Source organism: Olea europaea, chromosome 10, assembly GCF_002742605.1.
Source record: "Olea europaea var. sylvestris chromosome 10, O_europaea_v1, whole genome shotgun sequence".
NCBI classification, from domain to species: Eukaryota; Viridiplantae; Streptophyta; class Magnoliopsida; order Lamiales; family Oleaceae; genus Olea; species Olea europaea.
In genome coordinates, this window is record NC_036246.1 from 24,386,042 (window position 1) to 24,394,535 (window position 8,494).

The window sequence follows — 8,494 nt, forward strand, 5'->3', positions numbered from 1 at the left end:
TGATTGCAAAGGTAGAATTTAGGTGGAAAGAAAACGAATTTCAAAAAATTGAATAGTCTAGAAATTGTTTTACTGAGAATCGTAGATTATTGTGTTTGATTGGTATAATTTTTCACTTGAAAAATGGTGAAATAAAAGTATTTTTGGTGTTCGTTTGGCTTTATTTTACATAAAAATTGACAATTAAAGGAATATAATTTATTGGTATTGAGAATAAAATTTGTTTCCATTGCCAAAGAAAAAAGTCAAGAAAATCATCTATCTTTTGGTATTCGTTTGACTTTATTTTATATGAAAATTGTCAATTAAAAGAAAATATTTTTTTTTATAATTAGGGATATAATTTGTTTCCATTGCCCAAAAAAAAAAAAAAAAAGGGGCCAGTAGCCTAGAAATTGAATTCTCATTTTAATCAATTTGGTGGAAAATGGCTAAGGTGGCATGAGAGTGGGAAAATGAATTGCCTAAAAAAAATACCTACCAAACATGAATTTTTGGTGGAAAATCCATTTTCCATGGAAAAGGGGGCTTATCAAACAGAGCCTTAGTAAAATTATTAGACTTTTAATTACGAAAATTACCAACGAAATTTTTGGGTTGGTAAAAGTGGTATTTCTTTACCAATGAATATTCCATGTCTACTGTTGTTATTTAATATACATATCATTTACCAACAGTATTTTCATAAGTGATGTAATTCATCTTTTTTCTAAAAAATGTGTTAACTTTTCACCTACGAACTTTTAGTAGGTGTAAAATAATTCATATTACCAATGGAATTATCGTTGCTAATATTACTTGATTTTAATAATAATAAATTCAAACATTCTCCTACAAAATATCTAGAGGTGAAGGATAATTAATTTTTCTTAAAAAATTCAACCGCTTCATCGTCGAAAATTTCGTAAGCAATCGCAGAGCCATCACTCAGCGTAGAGGCGTGACTGCGCGTGCTGGGCTCCATCTGAACATTCAGTACTTGCTGCTGGGCTCCAATTGCAGAGGCAGAGCGATGGTGGAACTGTAGAAGAGGAGGAAAACGATGACTGCGTCTGCAGCCAATTGGGCCTAATTTTTCTCGTTTTGCCATTGTTTTGGGCTGGTGAAAGATGGGCCTTATAAAAAAAAGGCCCAATGGCCCCAAATCTAATCCATGACCACAGATATATATATATATATATATATATATATACCGACAAGCACACTTTCGATGGGAACAGTTGCCACTATGCCACCCTCAATTTGAAAGTATGAAAATTGCTCAAGGCATTTGGGGCTTGACCGTTGCCTCTTAGATCTTTGCAAGCCTCTTTGAGGGACACCTTATTGGCTGAGCGAATTTGACTTACTCGAATCAATCAAATGTCCAATTTGCTAACTCCTCTTTTTTCAGGTTTTTTATTTTTGTGTTTTTAATCTATGTAGTCCATTCTAATTTTTTTATTTTATTTTATTTTTTTTTTTTTTGTGATAGTTCTATGTTGCTGTTTTCCCACCCTTCCATAAATTTATTCACTCTGACTACATGGAAAGAAATGAACACTCAATGCTTTACAAGCATTGGATTTATAATGCTTGCTTGGTATCATAATAGATTGTGATAGGAGTTATTACTTTGTGAAGAGATAATCACATTGAGGTTGTCTGGAGCATGCTTAAAACATATAGGAAGGTTAACTTTAAATTTATGTTGTACTCTTGCTGTGCAATATCTCCATTTGGTATATGGGCATGATGATAATTTATTGTAACACTAGCATGCTGTATTGCAAGAACAATTTTGAACTTGAGTTACATATTGTAAAATAAATCCCTTATCCTCCTTGTTTTGCTACTGTTGGTCAATGCATTGTATTGATAATGGATTTTGGTTTAGTTTAGTTTCTAGTTTGGCATCTGATGTTTTTATGTCACAAGGGGTTGAATATGATTGTTACTACGATCGTTAATTGACAACAGCCAACGATCAACTGCCCTAACTGACCTCCGGTCCTGGATTCACCACTATCCGTGAGTATAACAAAGGAATGTTTAAAAAAATTTCAACCTCTCATATAATAGAAATTTCGTAGGTGAAACAAAGGAATTCGTATCTTACATTAATGTTCACTACAAAATTTTTGGAGATGCCCTCTATAAGTTAATGGTCCAATAAGTGGTTAACTAACTTTTTGGCCTTTCAATTCGGTTGGCTAAAAGCTAAAAAAATTATAATTATGAAATAATAATAACAATAATAAAAAATAAATAAATAATTTATTTGCCGCACCTCGCACATATGCAGCTATTTATAACACTGATATTTATCAATTGTAATGGTAGACATTTACCAATAAAAAATTTGTTGGTAATGGTTAAGATTTTTACTAACAAAATTTCCGTTGACAAAAAAATTCCATTGGTAAAATGTTCACTCTTTACTTACAGCGTAATTCGTTGTTAACTATTAGCAGCACTTAAATTAACAATGTATTTGTAGTTGCTAATATTCCGTTTGTAAAGAGTAATAGTAAAGGATATCATGGTTTCAGAAGCAGAAAAATATGTGTCTGAAGCCATTTTATTGTAGTGCTTGTAGATTTTTCAAATATCCGATGAAATGATGAAGTAAGATACTATATTAATTAAAATGAAAAAAAAACATATAGCCCATGTTTGGTGGGTCTAATTCAAAGTCAACAATTAATTTCAACTCCATACTTAATACAATTTTAAATCATAAATTTCATTATCTTTTATCAAACTCTTTTAAATATTTGACTTTAATCTCCTTAAACAAGAGCTTAGATTATTTGAAATTCTAATTCATTTTTATTTCTTTTCTTATCAACCAAATATTTTTCAATAAAATAATATAAGACGTAATTTCAAAAAAAAAATTCTTCTTTTCTAATAACACATTCTTAAAAAATATATTATTTCTTAAAAAATATATTATTCCAACCATTATTATTTTTTAATTCAATAGACAAGATCGTAGATATTCACCTGTATGGTATGTCAAAAATAAAGAATTTGAATTTTTTCTAAATTCGATGAGCTATTCTTTAATTAATTCTAAATCACGAACTTCTAACTTTTAGATCATAAACTTTCCAAATTTTTAATTCCAAGAACTTAATGTTTCAAACTTCCAAGTCTTCTATGGTATTCTCCAAAGTCAAGACTACACCGGTGAGTGGGTATCTTCTTTTAATTAAATGAAGAAACTAATTCTTGAATTATACAATTGAATAAGATAATAAAATAATTATTTTCTCTCTTTTTTTCTTTCTCCAAATTTGGAAAACTATGAAATTATGTATTATGTTGTACGGTTTCTATTCAATCTAATAGGATATCTAGTTTCCATCTAATATCTATTTATAGAGATAGAATAACTACAATCATTGTACAATAATAATTTCACATTAAAATAAGAGTTCTAATTAAAATCAAAATAGATGTTTTAATTAAAGTTCAAATTCAATTAATTTACATTTAATTAGATGTGTAGTCCTAAAACTTAAATTACAATTATAATTAAGTTTGCAACTTTCATAATAATCAAAACTAAGTACAAAATTTTATTGTAATTATAATTAAGTGCAAAACTATTATAATTACTGTAATTAAGTTCCAATACTCTATAGAGCTACCACGTTTCAATACTATTATTATTACTATAATTAAGTTCCAATACTTTATATTATCTAAGCTCCAATAGTTAGATCCTGTCTAGTTAACCCCAAACCACCCAATATAATTAATCTTTTCTTTTTCCATTAAAGACAAAAGACTGAACTTTTGGAATATTTAAGATCACAGAAACAAATAAATATGTAATACTTTCTTCTAACCTGTTGTATACGTATTTTATCACCGTCTGAAATTCGGTAATTATGTATGAGCATAAATGATCGTTTTGCTCTTCCAATTATTCTCACTAACTTAATTATCATTTTCTTCAAAGGTCTTGTGACCTAATCACAGACGACAAAATTTAGCCGTTGCTAAATACTGAATTTAGATTTTAACCGTTCAACAGAAAATATTTAAATAATTACTCTATCCATTTTTTAGGGTGACGATTCTCGACACGAAGTCATGTTCTCTAATTCGATTATTCTCAAGTTTTCAACTCGTTGAGATATTTGACCAATCAATTTGATCTCACCCATTGATGAATGAAAGAACCATTAAAATCATAAAAAGATGTATGAACCCTGTCAAGGGATTTAGATGAAATATGCAGTGGTCAAGTAGAATTTAATTTTCTATACGGTCATGCTATATAATTAAATTCGACATATGATTCATTCAACACACTTTAAGAATACTAGTGTCACTTTTAACTATTTTTATAATAAGGACAAATCATAAACCTCAATAATAAATCGATCAACACTACAACCTTCTAGTACAAGGTGTCAATCCTTACACATTGATTGTGAACAAATTATTTACGATCAAGTTGTACTTTTCAAGATAAGTACACAACTTATATTATCACAAGTGATTATAGACACTTTTATTCACAAACTCAATAATAAATAAATAAAATTACAATTTATTTATTATAAATTATTATTTTATCACAGCAAAATATACTATATAGGCACACAACCCAACAACATGTGTTAGGTATTCTATCCAATTTTGTAAGTTATATATATTTATTATTTTGATATTCAATTTATGTGAAATTTATCATTTAATATGTTTCTATATGATAGTTGTTGGTTTGAGTACCAATCTTAAAATTCAATAGCTCGTTTGAGCTTTTAGATAAATCAAATGGCTTGTTTGAGCATTAATTATATGCTATAATACAATATTAAGTTTTGAAGTTTCATATTAAAAAATCAATCTTATTAAGAGAGGTAATTTAAGCTATTAAGTATTTATATACTGTTTTGAAATTGAATTGATGTAAAGTATATCTTTTATATTATGCTCAATAAAGTAATTTTTACGACAAGGGGAAAAAGTTATTGTGGTCCGAAAATTGATGCTCCAAGTGGCTCTCTGCATTTTGCCAATTATACTCGATAATGTTTTCAAAACTAGTTCAAAGTTCAAGTATTTAGCTCAAAATGATAAAGGGTTTGAATTAGCAGTTAAAACATTAAATAAATAAATTAAAATAATTTTTTTTTTCTTTTTAAAGAATGAACTGACCATTTCTTAGTTGGGTTATAAATGTAATTTTTTATTATATACAGCTAATCGAGTTTTTTCTGATTGAATAGACTACTTGCGGTCTATTTCTATAACATTACACATAATTGAATGATTGAATTTCATAATTTATTTCAATTATCTAAGCTCAACAAACAAAAGCACTGACATAGAAGTTGATGATTTATGGCTAAGATCATATATAATCACATGATATTGACATGTGTAGGTCACTTGATAATCGTATAATTATATTTTACCTATTATTATAAGCATTTGGGTGCCATAATTGGCTAGCAATTCAAATTGACTGTGATATTAATCTATCCACTTAAAAAACAGAATAATGCTATCTAATATCATTGATGTTAGAGCATCAATTTAAATGCGATAATATGAGAAGCCCAATTAAAGGTGAAATGATATTATTCATTTAATTGTGTTTATCATTTAATGATGAAAATAATACAAACTAATTTGATAAATCAACCAAAGAAGAAGACATATTATTGAGCCACCAACATTAGGGCAAATCAGTTTTTATATTACAAAGAAACCTACAAAAGTAGGAAACTAAAATAATGAGGAAATTAAATATATATTATTATGCTAAATATATATTATATATAATCATCTCATCTCAAACTTATGACGCTAAAGCAAGAAGCAGCGAAAGTTTGTTATGCAAGAAACAAAAACGATGAACCAGATGAAACTTAATGAAGAAGTCAGTAAACTGCAACGATGAAGAAACAAAAGGTAGGAAAATTGTGTCAGTCTGTAGATAATGACGAACTAGATGACAATCAATCTCAATATGCTTCGTGCGCTCATAGAACGCATAGTTGTGAGATATTTAAATAGCACTTGTATTATCACAATACATAGAATTGGGGAAGAATGAGGAATACCTATGTCTGCAAGTAACCATCGCAACTACACAATCTCGGTGGTAATAGATGCCATAACTCCATACTCAGCCTTATGATATAATAGTATGTTTCTTACTTTTTCAAGAGATAAGAAAATCACGAAAAAATATATAAAAACCAATAATGGACTTGCGATCAATGAGGTCACTGGCTAAATCAACATCATAGTAGGCACGGAACACTAAAGAGAGGTCGATGGAAATAAAAGACTCTGAAAACAAGTACTAAGAAGATAAAGCAAAATATGAACAATAGCTACCAAATGAACTGTAGTAGGAGCTGAAACAAACTGACTAACAATGTGATCAGCATAAGCAATATCGGGACGTGTAATGATAAAATAAACTAGATAGCCAACAATGGTATGATACAAAGTGGAATCAGTCGGGGGTACACCGCCAGAGGGTAAATATTGAGCATTAGACTCAAAAGGAGTGTCAATAGACTTGTATTGGTAAGACGAGCACGCTCAATAACATCTATAGTATATTTGGATTGGGAAAGAAGCTAACCTATAGAAGAAGAAGTAACTCCAATCCCTAAAAAATAAGATAATGCTAACTCCAATCCCTAAAAAATAAGATAATGCACCTAAGTCCTTCATTTCAAAACGATAAGTACAATTTTGATTTCAAATCTATAATCCCATCAACATCATCACCAATAATAATCATATCATCAACATACGGTAAAAGGAAAATGTGACCAGCTGAAGTGCATCTAAAAAATAAGGTAGAGTCATGATGACTTGATGTAAAACCAAGAGAGGTAATACTAGTAGAAAATTTCTCAAACCAAGCAGGAGGTGCCTGTTTGAGGCCATAAAGTGCCTTCTTGAGCATGCAAACAAATCCAAGAAAAGGAACCATGTAAACCTCCTCTTGAAGATCTCCAATCAAAAGTCATTGACATCCAATTGAGAGAGACTCTACTACAACAGATGTAACCATAATAAGTGTACGAACAATGATCATCTTGGCTACAGGAGCAAAAGTCTCTTCATAATCCAAACCATATTACTGATTAAAAGTTTCAGCAACCAATCTAGCCTTGTAACACTCAACTGAACTGTCAGATTTGGTTTTAATTTTATAAACCCAACAGCACCAATAGCATGTTTACCTAAAGGGAATGCAACCAAGTCCCAAGTGTGTATTATACAAAGCAGAGAGTTCATCATCCATAGCATATTGCCAAAGACAATCCAGGATAGCTTTTTTATAGGAAGATGGTTTAGATAACTTGTGAATGGAGGTTAGAAAGCAACAAAAAGATTCAGAATAACAAGAATAAGCAAGATCAGGTAACTGAGTGGACTTACGAATACGTTGAGGATATTAGAAAAAGAGGGGGCAGGAGATGGATCAACAATCTTAGGCGGTGCTTGGGAAGCCATGGAAGGACAAGATGTATCATAAGCTGGCACATGTGTACCCGCAGGACATGAAAAATCAACAGTACATAGGGTATGGAAAGGTGGACTATTAATATCATCAGAGAATGGATCAATACGAATGAGGTCAATTCTAGTCACGTCATGAGCATTATCAAAAATAGAGAAAAATGAAATGTGCTTAAGAAACACGACATGACGAGAAACATATAATTTATTGTTAATGGGATCAAAATAGCAATAACCCTTTTGCCCTTGCCCATAATCTAAGAAAACAAAAATAACAGAGCAAGATGCCAACTTACTACAATCAACTTCAGGACGAAGAACAAATCAAATACAACCAAAAACTCTTGATGAAGAGTAATCCATAGGATGCCCATACAATATTTTAAAGGGTGATAAACCCGAATTGTGGGAAGATAAAATTTTATTAATTAAAGAAACAGTAGTAAAAGCTATTTCTCTCCAAAATTTATTGGGTACTTTGGTTGACAAAAGAAGTGAACAAGCAGTTTCTACAATGCGCCTAAGCTTTCGTTCAGTAACATTATTTTGTTGTAAGGTATTAGTACACGAGGTTTGATAAATTATGCCATCAAGAGCTAGTAATTCAGAGAAATCAGTTAACGTGTATTGTCCACCCAAGACACATCTAAAGCAAATTACAATCGAATGTTGAGTTTCAATAAGTGTTCTAAAATATCGATAAATAGAAAGAAAGTCAGATCATCCTTTCATAAGATAAATGCAACAATAACAGTTACAATCATTAATAAATGACACACAATATCGAGACCCTCATTTTGTAGTGATAGGAACAGGTCTCCACACATCAGAGTGAATAAGATCAAATGGTGCAACAGAATGAAAAATATTTCAAGGAAAAGGTAGAGCAGAAAAATTCGCTAATTTGCAACCAACACAATCAGAAATGTCATGATTTTGTACATCTCCAGTTGACCCTTAGAAACTAAAAATTTCAAATGATTAGCAAAAATATGTCCAA